Consider the following 12,499-nt stretch of genomic DNA (forward strand, 5'->3'; position numbering starts at 1 on the left):
ATTACCAGTATTTTCGTCATTTCACAGCTTTCCACTGGAAACTTCCGGGATTGAATACGACAGTAAATGTTGTAAGAATCTATTTACGTGTACTTGAGGTGTTTCTTACACGTTCTTAATCATTTATGGGAACTATCATTGTGTATTTTAACAGTTTTACCAAAATTAGACAGTTTGCTTAGAAGTATTTACCAGAATCGTCACCATTTCAACTGATTCACACAGAAAAACGCCAAAGCCAATCCTCCTTAATTGTAAACAGAAACACTATTCTCGTCATTCCAAGGCTTTAGACACCAATTCTGATCTCTGTAAGCATGAACTCTTAATATTTGAAAGCACAGTCCCGTGAAAACGCCGCCGGAAGTACCCGGAGTTGTAAATATTACCAGTATTTTCGTCATTTCACAGCTTTCACCTGGAAACCTCCATCATTGAATAGGACAGTAAATGTAGTAAGAATCTATTTACGTGTACTTGAGGTTTTTCTTACACGTTCTTAATCATTTCTGGGAACTATCATTGTGTATTTTAACAGTTTGACCAAAATTAGACAGTTTGCTTAGAAGTATTTACCGGAATCGTCAACATTTCAACTGATTCACACAGAAAAACGCCAAAGCCAATCCTCCTTAATTGTAAACAGAAACACTATTCTCGTCATTCCAAGGCTTTAGACACCAATTCTGAGCTCTGTAAGCATGAACTCTTAATATTTGAAAGCACAGAACCGTGAAAACGCCACCGGAAGTACCCGGAGTTGTAAATACTACCAGTATTTTCGTCATTTCACAGCTTTCTACTGGAAACCTCCACCATTGAATAGGACAGTAAATGTAGTAAGAATCTATTTACGTGTACTTGAAGTTTTTCTTACACGTTCTTAATCATTTCTGGGAACTATCATTGTGTATTTTAAAAGTTTGACCAAAATTAGACAGTTTGCTTAGAAGTATTTACCGGAATCGTCACCATTTCAACTGATTCACACAGAAAAACGCCAAAGCCAATCCTCCTTAATTGTAAACATAAACACTGTTCTCACATTCCAAGGCTTTGGCCACCTATTCTGAGCTCTGTAAGCATGAACTTTTAATATTTGAAAGCACAGTCCCCTGAAAACGCCACCGGAAGTACCCGGAATTGTAAATACTACCAGTATTTTCGTCATTTCACAGGTTTCACCTGGAAACCTCTTTGATTGAATAGGAGAGTAAATGTAGTAAGAATCTATTTACGTGTACTTGAGGTGTTTCTTACACGTTCTTAATCATTTCTGGGAACTACCATTGTATATTTTAACAGTTTTAACACAATTAGACAGTTTGCTTAGAAGTATTTACCGGAATCGTCACCATTTCAACTGATTCACACAGAAAAACGCCAAAGCCAATCCTCCGTAATTGTAAACATAAACACTATTCTAGTCATTCCAAGGTTTGGACACCTATTCTGAGCTCTGTAAGCATGAACTCTTAATATTTGAAAACACAGTTCCGTGAAAACGCCACCGGAAGGACCCGGAGTTGTAAATATTACCAGTATTTTAGTCATTTCACAGTTTTACCAAAATTGTGAGCTCTGTAAGCATGAACTCTTAATATTTGAAAGCACAGTCCCGTGAAAACGCCACCGGAAGGACCCGCAGTTGTAAATATTACCAGTATTTTCGTCATTTCACAGCTTTCTACTGGAAACCTCCATCATTGAATAGGACAGCAAACGTAGTAAGAATCTATTTACGTGTACTTGAGGTGTTTCTTACACGTTTATAATCATTTCTGGGAACTATCATTGTGTATTTTAACTGTTTTACAAAAATTAGACAGTTTGCTTAGAAGTATTTACCGTCATCGTCACCATTTTAACTGATTAACACAAAAAAACGCCAAAGCCAATCCTCCTTAATTGTAAACAGAAACACTATTCTCGTCATTCCAAGGCTTTAGAGACCAATTCTGATCTCTGTAAGCATGAACTCTTAATATTTGAAAGCACAGTCCCGTGAAAACGCCACTGGAAGTACCCAGAGTTTTAAATATTACCAGAATTTTCGTCATTTCACAGCTTTCTAATGGAAACCTCCATCATTGAATAGGACAGTAAATGTAGTAAGAATCTATTTACGTGTACTTGAGGTGTTTCTTACACATTCTTAATCATTTCTGGGAACTATCATTGTGTATTTTAACAGTTTTACCAAAATTAGACAGTTTGCTTAGAAGTATTTACCGGAATCGTCACCATTTCATCTGATTCACACAGAAAAATGCCAAAGCCAATCCTCCTTAATTGTAAACGTAAACACTATTCTCGTCATTCCAAGGCTTTAGACACCAATTCTGAGCTCTGTAAGCATGAACTCTTAATATTTGAAAGCACAGTCCCGTGAAAACGGCACCGGAAGTACCCAGAGTTGTAAATATTACCAGTATTTTCGTCATTTCACAGCTTTCCACTGGAAACTTCCGTGATTGAATACGACAGTAAATGTTGGAAGAATCTATTTACGTGTACTTGAGGTGTTTCTTACACGTTCTTAATCATTTCTGGGAACTATCATTGTGTATTTTAACAGTTTTACCAAAATTAGACAGTTTGCTTAGAAGTATTTACCGGAATCGTCACCATTTCAACTGATTCACACAGAAAAACGCCAAAGTCAATCCTCCTTAATTGTAAACAGAAACACTATTCTCGTCATTCCAAGGCTTTTGACACCAATTCTGAGCTCTGTAAGCATGAACTCTTAATATTTGAAAGCACAGTCCCATGAAAACGCCACCGGAAGACCCGGAGTTGTAAATATTACCAGTATTTTCGTCATTTCACAGCTTTCTAATGGAAACCTCCGTGATTAAATAGGACAGTAAATGTAGTAAGAATCTATTTACGTGTACTTGAGGTCTTTCTTACACGTTCTTAATCATTTCTGGGAACTATCATTGTGTATTTTAACAGTTTTACAAAAATTAGACAGTTTGCTTAGAAGTATTTACCGGAATCGTCACCATTTCAACTGATTCACACAGAAAAACGCCAAAGCCAATCCTCCTTAATTGTAAACATAAACACTATTTTCGTCATTCCAAGGCTTTGACCACGTATTCTGAGCTCTGTAAGCATGAACTTTTAATATTTGAAAGCACAGTCCCCTGAAAACTCCACCGGAAGTACCCGGAGTTGTAAATACTATCAGTATTTTCGTCATTTCACAGCTTTCACCTGGAAACCTCTTTGATTGAATAGGAGAGTAAATGTAGTAAGAATCTATTTACGTGTACTTGAGGTGTTTCTTACACGTTCTTAATCATTTCTGGGAACTACCATTGTATATTTTAACAGTTTTAACACAATTAGACAGTTTGCTTAGAAGTATTTCCCGGAATCGTCACCATTTCAACTGATTCACACAGAAAACCGCCAAAGCCAATCCTCCGTAATTGTAAACATAAACACTATTCTAGTCATTCCAAGGCTTTGGACACCTATGCTGAGCTCTGTAAGCATGAACTCTTAATATTTGAAAACACAGTTCCGTGAAAACGCCACCGGAAGGACCCGGAGTTGTAAATATTACCAGAGTTTTTGTCATTTCACAGCTTTCCCCTGGAAACCTCCGTGATTGAATACGACAGTAAATGTAGTAAGAATCTATTTACGTGTACTTGAGGTTTTTCTTACAAGTTCTTAATCATTTCTGGGAACTATCATTGTGTATTTTAACAGTTTTACCAAAATTAGACAGTTTGCTTAGAAGTATTTACCGGAATCGTCACCATTTTAACTGATTCACACAAATAAAACGCCAAAGCCAATCCTTCTTAATTGTAAACATAAACACTATTCTAGTCATTCCAAGGCTTTGGACACCTATTCTGAGCTCTGTAAGCATGAACTCTTAATATGTGAAAGCACAGTCCCGTGAAAACGCCACCGGAAGTAAGCGGAGTTGTAAATATTACCAGTATTTTAGTCATTTCACAGTTTTAACAAAATTCTGAGCTCTGTAAGCATGAACTCTTAATATTTGAAAGCACAGTCCCGTGAAAACGCCACCGGAAGGACCCGCAGTTGTAAATATTACCAGTATTTTCGTCATTTCACAGCTTTCTACTGGAAACCTCCATCATTGAATAGGACAGCAAAAGTAGTAAGAATCTATTTACGTGTACTTGAGGTGTTTCTTACACGTTTATAATCATTTCTGGGAACTATCATTGTGTATTTTAACTGTTTTACAAAAATTAGACAGTTTGCTTAGAAGTATTTACCGGAATCGTCACCATTTCAACTGATTCACACAGAAAAACGCCAAAGCCAATCCTCCTTACTTGTAAACATAAACACTATTCTCTTCATTCCAAGGCTTTAGACACCAATTCTGAGCTCTGTAAGCATGAACTCTTAATATTTGAAAGCACAGTCCCGTGAAAACGGCACCGGAAGTACCCAGAGTTGTAAATATTACCAGTATTTTCGTCATTTCACAGCTTTCCACTGGAAATTTCCGTGATTGAATACGACAGTAAATGTAGTAAGAATCTATTTACGTGTACTTGAGGTGTTTCTTACACGTTCTTAATCATTTCTGGGAACTATCATTGTGTATTTTAACAGTTTTACCAAAATTAGACAGTTTGCTTAGAAGTATTTACCGGAATCGTCACCATTTCAACTGATTCACACAGAAAAACGCCAAAGCCAATCCTCCTTAATTGTAAACAGAAACACTATTCTCGTCATTCCAAGGCTTTAGACACCAATTCTGAGCTCTGTAAGCATGAACTCTTAATATTTGAAAGCACAGTCCCGTGAAAACGCCACCGGAAGTACCCGGAGTTGTAAATACTACCAGTATTTTCGTCATTTCACAGCTTTCTACTGGAAACCTCCATCATTGAATAGGACAGTAAATGTAGTAAGAATCTATTTACGTGTACTTGAGGTTTTTCTTACACGTTCTTAATCATTTCTGGGAACTATCATTGTGTATTTTAACAGTTTGACCAAAATTAGACAGTTTGCTTAGAAGTATTTACCGGAATCGTCACCATTTCAACTGATTCACACAGAAAAACGCCAAAGCCAATCCTCCTTAATTGTAAACATAAACACTGTTCTCACATTCCAAGGCTTTGGCCACCTATTCTGAGCTCTGTAAGCATGAACTTTTAATATTTGAAAGCACAGTCCCCTGAAAACTCCACCGGAAGTACCCGGAGTTGTAAATACTACCAGTATTTTCGTCATTTCACAGCTTTCACCTGGAAACCTCTTTGATTGAATAGGAGAGTAAATGTAGTAAGAATCTATTTACGTGTACTTGAGGTGTTTCTTACACGTTCTTAATCATTTCTGGGAACTATCATTGTGTATTTTAACAGTTTTACCAAAATTAGACAGTTTGCTTAGAAGTATTTACCGGAATCGTCACCATTTCAACTGATTCACACAGAAAAACGCCAAAGCCAATCCTCCTTAATTGTAAACAGAAACACTATTCTCGTCTTTCCAAGGCTTTAGACACCAATTCTGAGCTCTGTAAGCATGAACTCTTAATATTTGAAAGCACAGTCCCGTGAAAACGCCACCGGCAGTACCCGGAGTTGTAAATACTACCAGTATTTTCGTCATTTCACAGCTTTCTACTGGAAACCTCCATCATTGAATAGGACAGTAAATGTAGTAAGAATCTATTTACGTGTACTTGAGGTTTTTCTTACACGTTCTTAATCATTTCTGGGAACTATCATTGTGTATTTTAACAGTTTTACCAAAATTAGACAGTTTGCTTAGAAGTATTTACCGGAATCGTCACCATTTCAACTGATTCACACAGAAAAACGCCAAAGCCAATCCTCCTTAATTGTAAACATAAACACTGTTCTCACATTCCAAAGCTTTGGCCACCTATTCTGAGCTCTGTAAGCATGAACTTTTAATATTTGAAAGCACAGTCCCCTGAAAACGCCACCGGCAGTACCCGGAGTTGTAAATACTACCAGTATTTTCGTCATTTCACAGCTTTCTAATGGAAACCTCCGTGATTAAATAGGACAGTAAATGTAGTAAGAATCTATTTACGTGTACTTGAGGTTTTTCTTACACGTTCTTAATCATTTCTGGGAACTATCATTGTGTATTTTAACTGTTTTAGAAAAATTAGACAGTTTGCTTAGAAGTATTTACCGTCATCGTCACCATTTTAACTGAATAACACAAAAAAACGCCAAAGCCAATCCTCCTTAATTGTAAACAGAAACACTATTCTCGTCTTTCCAAGGCTTTAGACACCAATTCTGAGCTCTGTAAGCATGAACTCTTAATATTTGAAAGCACAGTCCCGTGAAAACGCCACCGGCAGTACCCGGAGTTGTAAATACTACCAGTATTTTCGTCATTTCACAGCTTTCTACTGGAAACCTCCATCATTGAATAGGACAGTAAATGTAGTAAGAATCTATTTACGTGTACTTGAGGTTTTTCTTACACGTTCTTAATCATTTCTGGGAACTATCATTGTGTATTTTAACAGTTTTACCAAAATTAGACAGTTTGCTTAGAAGTATTTACCGGAATCGTCACCATTTCAACTGATTCACACAGAAAAACGCCAAAGCCAATCCTCCTTAATTGTAAACATAAACACTGTTCTCACATTCCAAAGCTTTGGCCACCTATTCTGAGCTCTGTAAGCATGAACTTTTAATATTTGAAAGCACAGTCCCCTGAAAACGCCACCGGCAGTACCCGGAGTTGTAAATACTACCAGTATTTTCGTCATTTCACAGCTTTCTAATGGAAACCTCCGTGATTAAATAGGACAGTAAATGTAGTAAGAATCTATTTACGTGTACTTGAGGTCTTTCTTACACGTTCTTAATCATTTCTGGGAACTATCATTGTGTATTTTAACAGTTTTACCAAAATTAGACAGTTTGCTTAGAAGTATTTACCGGAATCGTCACCATTTCAACTGATTCACACAGAAAAACGCCAAAGCCAATCCTCCTTAATTGTAAACATAAACACTATTTTCGTCATTCCAAGGCTTTGACCACGTATTCTGAGCTCTGTAAGCATGAACTCTTAATATTTGAAAGCACAGTCCCCTGAAACGCCACCGGAAGTACCCGGAGTTGTAAATACTACCAGTATTTTCGTCATTTCACAGCTTTCACCTGGAAACCTCTTTGATTGAATAGGAGAGTAAATGTAGTAAGAATCTATTTACGTGTACTTGAGGTGTTTCTTACACGTTCTTAATCATTTCTGGGAACTATCATTGTGTATTTTAACAGTTTTACCAAAATTAGACAGTTTGCTTAGAAGTATTTACCGGAATCGTCACCATTGCAACTGATTCACACAGAAAAACGCCAAAGCCAATCCTCCTTAATTGTAAACAGAAACACTATTCTCGTCTTTCCAAGGCTTTAGACACCAATTCTGAGCTCTGTAAGCATGAACTCTTAATATTTGAAAGCACAGTCCCGTGAAAACGCCACCGGCACTACCCGGAGTTGTAAATACTACCAGTATTTTCGTCATTTCACAGCTTTCTACTGGAAACCTCCATCATTGAATAGGACAGTAAATGTAGTAAGAATCTATTTACGTGTACTTGAGGTTTTTCTTACACGTTCTTAATCATTTCTGGGAACTATCATTGTGTATTTTAACAGTTTTACCAAAATTAGACAGTTTGCTTAGAAGTATTTACCGGAATCGTCACCATTTCAACTGATTCACACAGAAAAACGCCAAAGCCAATCCTCCTTAATTGTAAACATAAACACTGTTCTCACATTCCAAAGCTTTGGCCACCTATTCTGAGCTCTGTAAGCATGAACTTTTAATATTTGAAAGCACAGTCCCCTGAAAACGCCACCGGCAGTACCCGGAGTTGTAAATACTACCAGTATTTTCGTCATTTCACAGCTTTCTAATGGAAACCTCCGTGATTAAATAGGACAGTAAATGTAGTAAGAATCTATTTACGTGTACTTGAGGTCTTTCTTACACGTTCTTAATCATTTCTGGGAACTATCATTGTGTATTTTAACAGTTTTACCAAAATTAGACAGTTTGCTTAGAAGTATTTACCGGAATCGTCACCATTTCAACTGATTCACACAGAAAAACGCCAAAGCCAATCCTCCTTAATTGTAAACATAAACACTATTTTCGTCATTCCAAGGCTTTGACCACGTATTCTGAGCTCTGTAAGCATGAACTTTTAATATTTGAAAGCACAGTCCCCTGAAAACTCCACCGGAAGTACCCGGAGTTGTAAATACTATCAGTATTTTCGTCATTTCACAGCTTTCACCTGGAAACCTCTTTGATTGAATAGGAGAGTAAATGTAGTAAGAATCTATTTACGTGTACTTGAGGTGTTTCTTACACGTTCTTAATCATTTCTGGGAACTACCATTGTATATTTTAACAGTTTTAACACAATTAGACAGTTTGCTTAGAAGTATTTCCCGGAATCGTCACCATTTCAACTGATTCACACAGAAAACCGCCAAAGCCAATCCTCCGTAATTGTAAACATAAACACTATTCTAGTCATTCCAAGGCTTTGGACACCTATGCTGAGCTCTGTAAGCATGAACTCTTAATATTTGAAAACACAGTTCCGTGAAAACGCCACCGGAAGGACCCGGAGTTGTAAATATTACCAGAGTTTTTGTCATTTCACAGCTTTCCCCTGGAAACCTCCGTGATTGAATACGACAGTAAATGTAGTAAGAATCTATTTACGTGTACTTGAGGTTTTTCTTACAAGTTCTTAATCATTTCTGGGAACTATCATTGTGTATTTTAACAGTTTTACCAAAATTAGACAGTTTGCTTAGAAGTATTTACCGGAATCGTCACCATTTTAACTGATTCACACAAATAAAACGCCAAAGCCAATCCTTCTTAATTGTAAACATAAACACTATTCTAGTCATTCCAAGGCTTTGGACACCTATTCTGAGCTCTGTAAGCATGAACTCTTAATATGTGAAAGCACAGTCCCGTGAAAACGCCACCGGAAGTAAGCGGAGTTGTAAATATTACCAGTATTTTAGTCATTTCACAGTTTTAACAAAATTCTGAGCTCTGTAAGCATGAACTCTTAATATTTGAAAGCACAGTCCCGTGAAAACGCCACCGGAAGGACCCGCAGTTGTAAATATTACCAGTATTTTCGTCATTTCACAGCTTTCTACTGGAAACCTCCATCATTGAATAGGACAGCAAAAGTAGTAAGAATCTATTTACGTGTACTTGAGGTGTTTCTTACACGTTTATAATCATTTCTGGGAACTATCATTGTGTATTTTAACTGTTTTACAAAAATTAGACAGTTTGCTTAGAAGTATTTACCGGAATCGTCACCATTTCAACTGATTCACACAGAAAAACGCCAAAGCCAATCCTCCTTACTTGTAAACATAAACACTATTCTCTTCATTCCAAGGCTTTAGACACCAATTCTGAGCTCTGTAAGCATGAACTCTTAATATTTGAAAGCACAGTCCCGTGAAAACGGCACCGGAAGTACCCAGAGTTGTAAATATTACCAGTATTTTCGTCATTTCACAGCTTTCCACTGGAAATTTCCGTGATTGAATACGACAGTAAATGTAGTAAGAATCTATTTACGTGTACTTGAGGTGTTTCTTACACGTTCTTAATCATTTCTGGGAACTATCATTGTGTATTTTAACAGTTTTACCAAAATTAGACAGTTTGCTTAGAAGTATTTACCGGAATCGTCACCATTTCAACTGATTCACACAGAAAAACGCCAAAGCCAATCCTCCTTAATTGTAAACAGAAACACTATTCTCGTCATTCCAAGGCTTTAGACACCAATTCTGAGCTCTGTAAGCATGAACTCTTAATATTTGAAAGCACAGTCCCGTGAAAACGCCACCGGAAGTACCCGGAGTTGTAAATACTACCAGTATTTTCGTCATTTCACAGCTTTCTACTGGAAACCTCCATCATTGAATAGGACAGTAAATGTAGTAAGAATCTATTTACGTGTACTTGAGGTTTTTCTTACACGTTCTTAATCATTTCTGGGAACTATCATTGTGTATTTTAACAGTTTGACCAAAATTAGACAGTTTGCTTAGAAGTATTTACCGGAATCGTCACCATTTCAACTGATTCACACAGAAAAACGCCAAAGCCAATCCTCCTTAATTGTAAACATAAACACTGTTCTCACATTCCAAGGCTTTGGCCACCTATTCTGAGCTCTGTAAGCATGAACTTTTAATATTTGAAAGCACAGTCCCCTGAAAACTCCACCGGAAGTACCCGGAGTTGTAAATACTACCAGTATTTTCGTCATTTCACAGCTTTCACCTGGAAACCTCTTTGATTGAATAGGAGAGTAAATGTAGTAAGAATCTATTTACGTGTACTTGAGGTGTTTCTTACACGTTCTTAATCATTTCTGGGAACTATCATTGTGTATTTTAACAGTTTTACCAAAATTAGACAGTTTGCTTAGAAGTATTTACCGGAATCGTCACCATTTCAACTGATTCACACAGAAAAACGCCAAAGCCAATCCTCCTTAATTGTAAACAGAAACACTATTCTCGTCTTTCCAAGGCTTTAGACACCAATTCTGAGCTCTGTAAGCATGAACTCTTAATATTTGAAAGCACAGTCCCGTGAAAACGCCACCGGCAGTACCCGGAGTTGTAAATACTACCAGTATTTTCGTCATTTCACAGCTTTCTACTGGAAACCTCCATCATTGAATAGGACAGTAAATGTAGTAAGAATCTATTTACGTGTACTTGAGGTTTTTCTTACACGTTCTTAATCATTTCTGGGAACTATCATTGTGTATTTTAACAGTTTTACCAAAATTAGACAGTTTGCTTAGAAGTATTTACCGGAATCGTCACCATTTCAACTGATTCACACAGAAAAACGCCAAAGCCAATCCTCCTTAATTGTAAACATAAACACTGTTCTCACATTCCAAAGCTTTGGCCACCTATTCTGAGCTCTGTAAGCATGAACTTTTAATATTTGAAAGCACAGTCCCCTGAAAACGCCACCGGCAGTACCCGGAGTTGTAAATACTACCAGTATTTTCGTCATTTCACAGCTTTCTAATGGAAACCTCCGTGATTAAATAGGACAGTAAATGTAGTAAGAATCTATTTACGTGTACTTGAGGTTTTTCTTACACGTTCTTAATCATTTCTGGGAACTATCATTGTGTATTTTAACTGTTTTAGAAAAATTAGACAGTTTGCTTAGAAGTATTTACCGTCATCGTCACCATTTTAACTGAATAACACAAAAAAACGCCAAAGCCAATCCTCCTTAATTGTAAACAGAAACACTATTCTCGTCTTTCCAAGGCTTTAGACACCAATTCTGAGCTCTGTAAGCATGAACTCTTAATATTTGAAAGCACAGTCCCGTGAAAACGCCACCGGCAGTACCCGGAGTTGTAAATACTACCAGTATTTTCGTCATTTCACAGCTTTCTACTGGAAACCTCCATCATTGAATAGGACAGTAAATGTAGTAAGAATCTATTTACGTGTACTTGAGGTTTTTCTTACACGTTCTTAATCATTTCTGGGAACTATCATTGTGTATTTTAACAGTTTTACCAAAATTAGACAGTTTGCTTAGAAGTATTTACCGGAATCGTCACCATTTCAACTGATTCACACAGAAAAACGCCAAAGCCAATCCTCCTTAATTGTAAACATAAACACTGTTCTCACATTCCAAAGCTTTGGCCACCTATTCTGAGCTCTGTAAGCATGAACTTTTAATATTTGAAAGCACAGTCCCCTGAAAACGCCACCGGCAGTACCCGGAGTTGTAAATACTACCAGTATTTTCGTCATTTCACAGCTTTCTAATGGAAACCTCCGTGATTAAATAGGACAGTAAATGTAGTAAGAATCTATTTACGTGTACTTGAGGTCTTTCTTACACGTTCTTAATCATTTCTGGGAACTATCATTGTGTATTTTAACAGTTTTACCAAAATTAGACAGTTTGCTTAGAAGTATTTACCGGAATCGTCACCATTTCAACTGATTCACACAGAAAAACGCCAAAGCCAATCCTCCTTAATTGTAAACATAAACACTATTTTCGTCATTCCAAGGCTTTGACCACGTATTCTGAGCTCTGTAAGCATGAACTCTTAATATTTGAAAGCACAGTCCCCTGAAACGCCACCGGAAGTACCCGGAGTTGTAAATACTACCAGTATTTTCGTCATTTCACAGCTTTCACCTGGAAACCTCTTTGATTGAATAGGAGAGTAAATGTAGTAAGAATCTATTTACGTGTACTTGAGGTGTTTCTTACACGTTCTTAATCATTTCTGGGAACTATCATTGTGTATTTTAACAGTTTTACCAAAATTAGACAGTTTGCTTAGAAGTATTTACCGGAATCGTCACCATTGCAACTGATTCACACAGAAAAACGCCAAAGC

The sequence above is a fragment of the Myotis daubentonii genome, chromosome 16 (genome assembly GCF_963259705.1).
Source record: "Myotis daubentonii chromosome 16, mMyoDau2.1, whole genome shotgun sequence".
In the NCBI taxonomy this organism is placed as follows: domain Eukaryota; kingdom Metazoa; phylum Chordata; class Mammalia; order Chiroptera; family Vespertilionidae; genus Myotis; species Myotis daubentonii.